Raw genomic sequence first — 13,203 nt, 5'->3', positions numbered from 1 at the left:
AAAACTCTTTCTCTTAAACTACTACCAAACCCAGATAACTACCTAGTATACAAACCTAATAGGCTAAAACATATTGCCTGTAGTGTCCTAGCCTTATCTGGAGACGTTCATCCTAACCCCGGCCCCTGCCACAGTACAAACCACTCCATCCTTCCACCTCCTTCCTCCACAAACTCAAATAACACTTTCCCCCATTCCCCTTCTCCACACACTTCCTCCTTCAGCACTCTTAAAATCTTCACTATCAATGCCCAGAGCCTTAATAACAAAATTCTCCATGTACAAGCCTGGATTAACCACAACCAACCTGACATCTTAGCCATCTCCGAAACCTGGCTAAAACCCCATATTACTGACTCTGAAATCTTACCTCCAGGTTACCACATCCTCAGAAGTGAACATTTAAATAAAAAAGGTGGAGGCTCTGCTCTAATCTACTCCAACCTTCTCTCCCGAATCCCTCTTCAAATCCATACCCCTCAATTCAAAAATTCCGAAATCACAGCAAGCCTTCTCCATTTGAATAAACATAAGAATATCTGCATTATTTCCTTATATATCTCCCCTGGCAATAATATCCCTACCCTTGAAAATATCCTTCACTGGGCCTCAACTGAAATAAAATATGAAACCTATATTGTTGGTGATGTCAATATTGACTGGAATAAAATTAACACACCATCCCCCTCCCTAACTATTAACCTTTACAACCTCTCCCAAGTAATCCACTCTACAACCCGTCCTAACAAAAACCACCCCCAGGGACCATTATAGATTGGATTCTAGTCTCCCATCCAAACAAAATCATTCTCTCTGGCACTATCCCTGACACCTTCAGTGACCATCTCCCTGCCTTCATTCATTGATCAACTAGCTCCATCCAACACCAACACCAGTACATCCAAACTCGCAACCTTAGCAACTTCAACCCCTCAACTTTTTCCAACATTTTTAAACAAATTAACTGGCAAATCCTAAACACTCTTCCACTTGACAACGCTGTAGAGCATTTCAACTCTATCTTCCTAAATACTCTTAACTCCTTAGCCCCTCTAAGAAACAAACGAACCAAAGCCAACTCTGCTCCTTGGCTGACTAAAGAAACAAAACAAATTATGTGCCACAGAGACAAAGCTTGGAAGCTCTATCAGAAAAACAAACTGTCTTCCACCTTGCTCCAATATACCCAACTCCGCAATCAAGTAAAAAAACTTAGCACTATGATCAAAAAAAAAACTACTATAATAAACTTCAGTCCAACAACAATAAGAATCCAAAACAATTCTGGAAATCAGTCAACTCTCTTCTCCATCCTGGATCAAGGAATAATCCCTGCCCTGACCCTAGTTTAACTGATAGTGAGTTGAGCTCCCACTTCAACACCTTCTTTACTGAATCCATAGCTAAACTAACCAAAACATTTCCTAATAATAACCCACCCAACCCCCTGTCCTCAGCACCCAACAACCCTAATAACTGTCCCCTTAATTTCCAGCTCAAACCTGTTTCCACCACCTTTATAAAAAAACTTTTATCCAAACTCAAGCCTTGCTCTAATGCCCCTGACAACATACCCTCCTCCTTCCTCAAATACGCTGCCAAAGGTATTGCTCTCCCAATTAGTATCCTGATCAACAGATCCATCATTGAGTCATACGTACCCAAACTCTGGCATTCAGCCTTCATTCTACCTCTTCACAAAGGAGGTAAAAACATCACTATTTCTAACTTCCGCCCCATTGCCCTACTTTCTCCAATATCTAAAATACTTGAAAAATGTGTCCACCTCCAACTCTTGCCCTACCTAACTCAGAATCACCTTCTAACACCCACCCAACACAGCTTCCGACATGGCCACAGCACCATAACAGCCTTACTATCCTTCCTAGAAACAGTCAATCAAGTCCGAGATTCTGGACTTATTGTATCCACTATACTGCTAGATCTATCTAAAGCCTTCGATACCATCTCCCATACACACCTTCTCTCTCATCTTGCCAATCTTAATCTCTCCCCTAATACTCTTTCCTGGTTCTCAAGTTACCTATCCGACAGATCTCAAGCTGTCAGATGGAAGAACTGCAACTCTTCCTTTCTGCCTACACCTACCAGCGTTCCTCAGGGGTCCATCCTCGGACCCATGCTTTTCAACATCTTTATAAATAACCTCCACACTGTCATCCCTGACACTACAGTCATCCAATACGCTGATGACTCTACCTTAGTATGTGCTGCCCACAACATTTCTGAACTACTAACTAAGACTCAAACAGCTTTCTCCACTACAGAGAACTGGATGCACCAAAACCACCTCTCCCTCAACTCCAATAAATCTAAAATACTAATTTTCCTGCCCACCAGGGTTTCCTCCTTTGACAAAAACATCTTCAATGTCCTAAGCCAAACTAACACTGCTACTGAAGTGGTCCCCTCTGCAAAACTCCTTGGCATCACCATAGACAAACACCTTAAATTCGACCTCCACATACCACAAAACATAAAGAAAACCCACCAAAAGCTAGGTATGCTATATAGGAATAACCAATTTCTCTCCAACTCCTCTAGGCATTCCCTAGCAATTACTTACCTCCTTCCTTCTCTTCTATATGGTGCCCCCCTTCTAACCAATCTGTCTGCTTCCAACACCTCTAAACTTGAAGCTTGCTACAATAAGATCTCCAAATTTGCCACTAAATCCAAAATATCAACTCACCACTGCCTTAGCCTAAAATCTCTGAACTGGTTAGAACTCCCTAACCACCTAGACTATCTCCAACTAACCACCGCTCACAAACTAATATTCTCCCCAGATAAATGCCCAGCCTTAATGAACATCCTTCCCCTATACATCCCAAACAGATCCCTGAGATCTGAACACCAAAACCTAATTTCCATCCACAAACCCAAACGTCCCGTTGGCCAGCTCCTACTCTCCTTCTCTCTAGGTAAAAAATGGGAATTCCTTCCTCCTTCTCTTGGGACTATACATAACACTGAATCCTTCAAAACCCAACTTTTCCTTCACCTATCTTCCACATGGAAATGCTCCTGCTTTCACCCTACATAAACACTTACGAGTCTCCCCACTAGCTCTCGACAATCCTCTTCCACTTTACTCTCAAGTTTTTTTTTCTCTTTCTATTCCTCCAAAAGCAGAACTAGCAGACTTTAATTAACTCCAAGTTTGTAAATATGTAAATATTGTAAACATCTGAAGAGCCCCCCCCCCAAAAAAAAAAAAAAAGTGCCTGTTTTATACTGTCCTATGATGTATTTTGCAATTTACTGAATGTATGAATCTCACTCTTGAATTTTACCTCTACATTATGTAACCTTTATTGTATTTTGTAACCTTCATAGTATTGTATTGCTATTGGAGCTTTTCTCCCCGGGCCTCCACTGAAAATGGGCATTTCTCGGCCCAGAGGACTTCCCCGGTAATCAAACTGAAAATAAATAAATAAATAAATAAATAAACTTATTTCTGCATTTTAATAGTGCGCATCCTACAAGCCAGAAAAAAAAAGTATAGAGAAGGGCCAATATGTAAGAATTAGTCGCATGACCTCAGACGATGAAGACTTTGAGTTGGAAATTAGGAAATTAGAAAATATGTTTAGGGATAGATGATACCCTAATGGCATTACAGAAGAGGTATATAAAGAAGTTAAAATGGCTCGACAAGACAGAGTTGCCCCTATTCTAGGGGGGGATCTTATTGCCGAACCAATTAATTCTGGTCAGGCTGTAAATTCAAATCAAAAAGTAAATAATGATTTTGAAAGTGCATTTATCACAGACTTTAGTGGTGATGCCCTCACCATTAGAGACATATTAGCGAAAGAATGGGACAGGTTCTCCAATATATCAGACTTGAGGGGTATCAGTGACACTCCCTTTATATGTATTTTTAGAAAAGGATTAAATATTAAAGACCTTATGGAAATGAATAAAGTGAAGGTCACTAATTGTACTAAGAGAGGGACATTCAAGTGTGGAAGATGTCCACAATGTCCCTTTGTTGCTCAAAGTGAAGGGGTAATGATAGTATCAAGAGATAGATACTTTTCTGGAGTGAGTTATTCCACATATGAGACCAGTGGTTTAGTTTATGTTGCTACATGTAAGAAATGTCTCATCTTTTATACAGGAAAAACTGAGAGAAAGTTAAAAAGAAGAATATATGAACACATAAGGGACATATCTAACACAAATATTAATAATGCTCTCTATAAGGACATGTCTTCCCGCCCTAATGTTAGTTTTGTATTTTTTATACTCAAAGAAGTTCCCCGAGATGTTAGAGGTGGTCAGTGGGAGACCAGAATAGAATATTGAGAACTATATTGGCAGGTTATTCTAGAGGTAAATAGACCATCAGAGTTAAATGGCAATTTGTCCCTTGCGCCAGTACTTACGTTAAGAGCTGCAAGGTTATAAAATATAAGCAACAGTGTACATTGGTTTACATATTTTAAACATTTTAAATGTATTTTAGTGTTTTAAAGTGTGATTGTTTTAAATAAATAAATAATCAAAGGAATGGTATATATTCATGATTTGAATAATATTGAGTTAATTTGTAGCTACATTAAATTCATTTTAGATTATATAGCTTTAAGTTTTGAATCATATGTTATAATTATCCAATGGTAGTTAAGGAGTGCATTCAAATAGTGTTGATTGTATGAGTTTCTGGTTTATGTTTGATGAAATGCATGGCGAAAACATATATTAAAGGTGGCGTTAATGAGTGGAACGTCTCCATCTTTTACTTTATTATGTGAATTGCCACATTATTTTACATCCTGTAAAGTTGGCGATGATCTCTGGTGTTGCGGATTGAGTTTTTATTTATTTATTACTATTTGGTAACAGGGTAAGTAGACTGGTCTGTTGATCCTCTTCAGCCAAGGCCTGAACTCAATGAGCATTAAATACAGTATTTCTACATAATATCAATGCAATGATTAGCATACATTTCCAGCAAGTGAATGTTACATAGTGTATCATACATTTACAACATACAAGGAAAACAATATGAGGACAGTATGGTGCTAGAAATAACTAATGGAATACTTATGTACAATATCTGCATAGCAATAATGCATTTATTTAATTAGGTCATATCAACCACTGTTATATTAACAGTTGCATTGACAATATAATGATATTGGAAGTGGGTGAAGTATGCAATAAAGAAGAAGGCAAGAGAAAATGCAAGCTAAACAAGGCAGAATAGCCTTAAAACTAATAGGTAACATGCTACTGTTAAATATGCTGATAATATGTGGAAGAGACAGGAAAGAGAAGAAAGTGTGGGGGAACAGTCGAAAAGCTTATTGATGTGCTTGTACTATTACGTAAATGTTATCTCCTGTTAGTCATCAGTGGAAAAAATTGGAAGATGTAACCAGAGAATGTTACATTTGCTGTGTTAGACAGTGTTAAGTGACCAAGTAGATCTTAACATAATTGAGTTGTTCCAAGAAAAGGCAAACCGGGAAATGCATGTGAGTGTCTAGAGATTAACAATTTTTTAATTTGCTAAATTTTGAATACATGGTAAAGGAGCATATAAGAACAACTATATACAAATATGAGTAACTAATAACACACACAAAAATAACAGGCATTACTACACTTAATGACAGTACAAGGAAGGCAAAAACTATTTCTTATATGTTTTATTCCAGGTTTGTTTGCATGATGATTTCAGTGTCTAATTTTCAACAGTATATACACCATTAATACCTGAGCAGGGTAACTCAGGAAAAGCATGCTCATTTAAATATGAACTTACATGTAAATTAAAGTTGAAATCATTGTTTTGACTACAGTTATACATAACTGCAAAGGCTATTGCCTGTCATAAATTTCTTTTGTGATGTGTAAGTCAGGAAGTACTGTAAGACAAGCTTGCAATTGTATATTTTACATATGCTGATGCTAAGATAAAAATAACTGAAAGCTTATAAAATAAAAATAAAAGCCCATTTCTGCTTCAGAATGTTGCCAGTCTGCAAGCAGAAGTAGTAACACCAACACAATACAACATGACATTACGTATTAAGAAAAAATGAACTTGCAGGTCTGGGAGCAATGCAGACGATATTATAATAAAATCCTTACACATGGCAGATTTGTGAACAACCCCAACTAAAAGTGACAAAAAATTTATGGCTCACTTCAAAACAATTGATACCTTTAGCTGGAATCCTAATGAATATATGATCTTATCTCACTCTTCATATAAGAAAAAGACTAGGGGAACTTTAATTTTATGGAAAAAAAATGTCACTATGTCTCAAATCATTTACGAATCTGAAGATAAAGAAGGACTCCTAGCCATAGTAATAGTAAAATATAAAATAGACTTTGGACATTAGTAAATATATATTGATTTCCAGGTATTGGGGTTGGAACAATAAGAAAACACATGGATCTAATAACTAGAGTATATAAAGGAAATTTGGTTTTGGGAGGTGACTTTAATTGTATGTTGAATAAATCAGAGACCACAAGCAAAATAAATTTACATGTAAGTTCTATAGGGAAGGTACTTATGAAATGGAAAGAAAGTTTAAATCTAATTGATACATTTAGTTATAAGGAGACCAATTCATTATTATTTTCACACCAAGACCACAGATTTGGGACACATACAAGAATTGATAAAATCTTTATATCTCAAGAGCTAAATTCAAAAATAATAACATTTTCCATAATCCTTTGTCCATTTTCAGGCCATAATTCATTAATTCTCAAAATACATACAGAGTATAAGAAATTTATTTTTATGCCAAGAATTCCAGCTTACATTAGAAAATTAAAACAATTTAAACCTTGATTAGATTCAGAAGTACAATTGTTTTTAGATATAAACTACACTAATGAAATAAATGTAATTAATCTTTGGGATATCTTGAAAACCTATCTAAATGGAAAATTATTTCATGGTATAAAAACAAGCTAAAAGAGTGGGAATCAGAATTATGTAACATCCAAAGACAAATTACAGATCTCACTATTAATTCATCTACTTACACACAAAATAATCATAAAAAAGCATTGGAAGACTTAAACAAAAGATATAATGAAATCCTAACTCACAAAACTAATACAGCTGTAGAAAGGTTAAAACTTAGTTCCTATGCAGTATCACCCATACATATGCATAATTTAGCAATAAGATTAAAAAAACATTCGATTGAAAATAATATTACAAGTATTATACATGAAGGAAGGAAAAAAAACAACTAGATGCATTTAAACATTATTTTTCTGACCATTATAATGATTCTCACAAATAACTAATACATCAAACTTAGACCTGAAATTAGTAAAGGTAAAGGCGATACCAGAAAAGTTAAAGTTAGACATTCAAAAACAAATACCTCTAAAAGAAATTACTCAAAATATCAAGGAAAGTAAAAGTAATAAAACACCAGGAACTGATGGAATAATTAATAAATTGTATAAGATATTTCCATCTTCAGTAATGTCACTGTTTCACAAAACTTTAAATGAAATTCTAGCACAAAACACAACAACAAATTTCATGGAGATACTCCTTAATTACACCCATTATAAAAGAAAACAAAGACCCTTTACAGTGTAAATCTTACAGGCCAATATCTTTACTTAACAATGATTATAAAATCTTCATGTCAATAGTAGAATAAAAAAATCATTGACACACATAATAAATGAGGATCAAACAGGATTAATTTATAAAAGACACACACATGACAATATACAAAGAATTCTAACACTCATAGATTTTCTAAATAGAAACAACCAAGAAGCTCTAATAGTAGCTTTGGATATAGAAAAAGCCTTTGATTCGTTGAGCTGGGATTTTCTTTTTAAGGCTTTAGAATTGTTTGAATTTCCTACTAATTTTATTATGCTAAAAAAGATTATTTATAAAAACAATTTGGCTTATGTAAAACTTGGGCCATTTACCTTGAAGGCTATTGAAATAACCAAAGGTACAAAGCATGGATGTTTGATGTCTCCCATCCTGTTTGCCTTAGGAATTGAATTATTTGCCTCATTACTATGCCACAACTCTAATATATCAGACATAGATGTATATGGTCAACTCAATTCAAAAATTATGTTATTTGCTGATGATGTTTTACTCACATTATCTGTCTCGGAGAAATCAGTACAAAAACTAGATTAAATAGTGGAAAGGTTTTATCATATTTCCAGACTTAGATTTAACAAGGGAAAATCTAATTATATACATTTGAATAAAAAGAGAGACTTTATCTTAACTACAAATTGTGTGATAGGAAAACAAGTTCCCATAATAAAATATTTAGGAATAACCCTATGTGATAATTTGAAATCTACGTTAGCCACAAATTATAGCAACATAATTAATAAAATAAAAATGTTAATAGTAAGCTGGAATAAAATGTTCTTGAGATTTGAAGACAGATTACAAATAATAAAAATGACAATACTTCCAAAAATGAATCACATTGCACAAGCTATTCCTATAGTACCTAACAAGAAAATCTTGAAAGAAAGAAATAAAATTCTATTAAACTTTCTTTGGTATCCAAAAAGAAATAGAATAGCCTATACACATCATTATTAGATCTTAGGAAATGGTTGGAATTAAACTTTCAGATCTAGAATCATACATAAAAGCTTCCATATTAAGAACTATCATTAATTGGATACATCCTAATTATTCTTCAACATGGAAAACATTGCACACTATTATTTTTTTAAATGAAAATAAATAATTAAAAATTGTATATTATGTGAACAAAATAATAGGATGTGGCACATATTGACTGTTAATATTCGATATAATATAACAAAACCAACAAACTTAAATTATATAAATAATGTTTACAATTTATTCAGAAGATTTATATATACTAACATGGATATTAAGATTTGGCTAGACTTGATAATACCCTTTAGCTCTACAAAGAATTTCTTCAATAAAATTCATAATGTTATTTTAACTAGATGGGAGGGGAAAAACTTCACTTGTTGGCAACATTGTATAGAGAATCAAGTAATATTAGACATTCAACAAATTCAGAATAAATATGACATTCCATCAGCAGACTGGTTGATACTACAAAGCATATTATCATATGTTAAGGATCTTAAAATTCTCCTTATAAAACTAGTCCAAATTTGATAAGTCTAATATCTGAAGTTATTTACGACAATTATAATTGGACGAATCTTATTTCAAAATTATACAAAATATTGATAACATATAAAACTAACCTTAATGCAAGATATTGGAATTTCATAGCAAAAGGATGTCACACTAATCTATCAATTAAAACAAATATTTTATGTTCTGTTAACTTAACATTTGATTTACAAGTATGGAAAATATTTACATGGAAATATATTCACAGGGTGTTTATTACACCTGATAAACTAGCCAAATTCAATTCACTTGATAAATCCATTTGTTGGAGATATTTTTTTAAACTGTAAAGCTGATTGGTCTCATACATTTTTTGATTGTATTAATATAAAACAAGTCTGGGAAGAAATTACTATTTTTCTCCAAGCTAGGCTCACAGATACCTTTATTTTAACCAAATCTTTTAGTCCTCTTAAATGTTAATGATACTATTGGAATGAATAAAAAAGGCCTATACCTACTTTGGGCCATACTAGCTGTGGCAAGGAAATGTATAACTAGAAAGTGGAAGTCTTCACAAGAACCTACTCTGGAAGAATTCTTGAGATTGATGGAAGAAACAGCAACATTAGAAATCAAGGTGAAGGAATCGAGAATTTCACCTAAAACATGGACAAACAATTCTTGGGAAAAAATTGTAACTCTTATTGAGACATTAAAAATGAACCCTAAATACTTAATGTGTAACTTTATACTTTATTAATTGAATATTATAAATTTGTGTTACTAATTTCATATATTTTATTATTTTTCCCCTCCTTTGTTCAGGTCAATTGTACATAGTGTATATAAAGGTTAATAATACTTGTTTATTGATGATTGTATTGTTAAACATTATATTATTTGGAAAATAAAAAATTATTTGAAAAAAAGAAATAAATAAAAGTGCCAAAAACAGATAATGAAAAGCTTTTCTTAAGCACTCATATGGGGCATCTTCACTTCTCTGAAGGTGATGCTGCTTTTCAGAAAGGCTGACTTGTTACCTTTTGCCCATGTTTTAGATGATATTGTCTTCTTAAATCAAGCTATTAGTGTGGGTTGTTCTGGAACTGAGCAACTCTTACCTCTTTCTTTTTCTCCTCTGATAATTTCATGCCATTTGTTATACACTCCTGCATAACAGTAAAAATCCTACCAGAATCAAGTGAAAAAAATATGTGATAAGAACAGGATGGCTTTTATGAGTTTGTTTTTGTTAAATCTATGGAACCGATACTCACCCTATGTTGGGGGTTAACTTTACTTAATGACAATTGTTGGATGGCACAGTGGAACAGTGTGTTGTACTGCTGCCTTACAGCAAGAGGTTCTCTGGTCCAATTCTTGGCTGGGGTGCCTTCTATGTGGAGTCTGTGTGTCCTCCTTGTGTTCACATGAGTTTTTACAGACTCTTTGGTTTCTTCCTATCTCACAAAGACAATTGAGAAAGCAAACTGGCAATTCTAAATTGTCCCAAGGTTTACATGTAGTATGTATATGATACAGAAGAAAGGCCTGGCACTCTGCTTCCATTCCATACTTGCCTAGTAAACTTTGTGGATGGCAGAATTTGTTCACAGAGTCACTACAGGAGTCAGATATTACTCAGAGGGGTCTATATCACATAGTCGAAGTTTTATAACTTCGAACACGGAATGTTTGAACCATTCCGTTCAAAGTTACAAAACTTCGACTAGTGTTAAAAAAAAAAAGTACTTAAAACAAAATAAACTGTTGTAAGCAGGGGGGAAAGCCCACCTGCACCCCCCACACACCCCGCTACTTAAATATACCAACTCCAAAATCGCACCACATTGAAATGATCGGAAACCTTCCCTTACTGAGATTTCCATTTAAACACTCGAACTTGTACAAGTTCGAACTTATGGTCTCGACCATATGGGGTTCGAACTTGTGCAAGTTCGACTATGAGATAGGAACCCCACTCAGAAGCATGGACAGATGAAACAAAAGTTGCTAGGCATCTTAGATTTATTTGACAATCATAACTCAGTGGGGTTCACAGCCTGACTATACACTAATGTGTATTATCTACATTTAAAGTAAGGTATTCGTCATGCAGACATACAGGCATACTAAAAAACTGTGGACTATATTATAATAAAATCCCTTCACACTGCAGATTTGTGAGTAGCCCAACTAAATTAAAAGTGTCAAAAACAAATAATGTAAAAGTGCCCCTCTGTCTCCTAATAAACCACAGGAGACTGGTTCAACCTTTGTGTCCAATGTTTTCATACTCATTTAGTAAATTACCTTTTCCTGAACTCAGATGTAATAGACTGAATGAAGCCCAACCAAATAGTGAATTTTAGAATTCATTTAATTGAGGTAATGAGAGCAATTAAAATTAAACAGTCGCTTCATATTTTTACATGACATGGACAGCAAACGAGCAGGTACAAAGGTAAGGGCTCCTGAAATACCCTCCCCCCATTCTGGTTACTAGATTACTAGACAGTGAAGCTAGAGCCCTGCATCTCTGGAGGGAGGGTGGCTGCTGCAGCATTCCCAGCCTCTATGTGTAAAAGTTGCTATAGGTATTGATTTAGCAAAATAATATAGGGGATAGTGGGCAATGTCTTTAAGTCTAAAATGTTCTAGGAAGAGTTAACCTAGAAGATAATGTACATTCAAAATACAGGACTCACAGACACACCACAGCTAGTATGTCATACTGGTATTTACTAAGAAAAGTGATCAATACAGGTGAAAGATGAGCTCATAGCCAAACCAGTCCTGGCCTTCCTTTACATTGCTGTATAATCAGGTTCAGTGGAAAAGGAGCTCATAGATATTTTGAATGTTTGAATGTAGCTGAGACCACTTATGTCCAGCCATGGCAAAGAGAAATCCTAAGGAAACAGGAACTGACAGCCATATTAAACTTAACCTACCTTGTACTAGCTGAAGTCATTGTGAGCAGTGATCAGTATTAGTAGAAAAGAAATAAATGACCATTCCAGGCCAATCAAGTCCTCAGATGAACTGCTGCAAAGACATACGAAACCAAGCCTACATCTAAGGAACTATGAATCTTTGTGGGTAATAATCAGTACTGGGAGAAAATGAAATCACAGCAAGCCACATCAAGCTTGTTCTAGTGGGAATTGCTATGGACAGCAATAAGCACTGGAGGCAGAGAAGATCACAGTCACATCAGATATTGTGTGACCAAATGATTATTGTTGCTATCGATGACAAGCCAATGCTAGGAGGGGACAATTCGGTCACTCTACCCCAGCCTGTCCTAACTGATAACACTGGTAGGACAACATATGGCTAAGTCAAATCTTTCCCAGAGGGCATTAGTGTGAGTAGAAATGACCACTGGTGGTTGAGCTGTACACAATAAATCAGCTTATCCTGTATTCTGTCCTATCAGGAGTCCTACAGACTTCTGTTGTACAGTATCATCCTCCTCCTTTTGGTGAATGAAGCAGAATCTCATGATGCAGTTATGTGTGCATGTGTGAGCAAGTGTGTATGAACTTTGTATTGTGTTGTGTTGTGTGTAAGTTAGTGTGTGTGTGTGTGTGTGTGTGTGTGTGTGTGTGTGTGTGTGTGTGTGTGTGTGTGTGTGTGTGTGTGTGTGTGTGTGTGTGTGTGCGTGTGTGCGTGTGTGTGTGTGTGTGTGTGTTAGTGATTGCACATATGATAGTTATAAATATTTATGGTGGAGGCTTTTTTTGCACATTTATTTACATTCTAATGACTGAGTTCTCCCACTGAGAATAGCAGCCCATATTCAGTGGAGCTCCACACATACAAAACACATAGTCTCATTGTGAGCAGAACCTGGTGATCATACATCTCAAATGTCCATATTTTCGCAGAATGTCCAGAATTTTTGCCTCATATTTTTAGTCTGCCCTCATAAAATATGTGGTTTTCTAGATTTCTGAAGCAAATCAGTGAGGACTGAATTCACTATATGATGACAGGCATTTGAGTTTCAGACTTCACATACTTCAGAAAATGCATGGTAACACAAGACCTTTTAT

At 35.0% G+C, this 13,203-nt stretch overlaps 1 protein-coding gene across 2 annotated transcripts in view; it reads right to left on the bottom strand.

The window, feature by feature from the left end:
* Positions 1-13,203, bottom strand: part of ANKRD13B (ankyrin repeat domain 13B) — a 1,471,566-nt gene that overhangs the window by 429,126 nt on the left and 1,029,237 nt on the right. The window lies entirely within an intron of this gene.

Source organism: Protopterus annectens, chromosome 13.part0 (assembly GCF_019279795.1).
Source record: "Protopterus annectens isolate FY-2018-M chromosome 13.part0, PAN1.0, whole genome shotgun sequence".
Taxonomy (NCBI): Eukaryota; Metazoa; Chordata; order Ceratodontiformes; family Protopteridae; genus Protopterus; species Protopterus annectens.
This window is presented reverse-complemented; position numbering and strand designations above follow the sequence as displayed.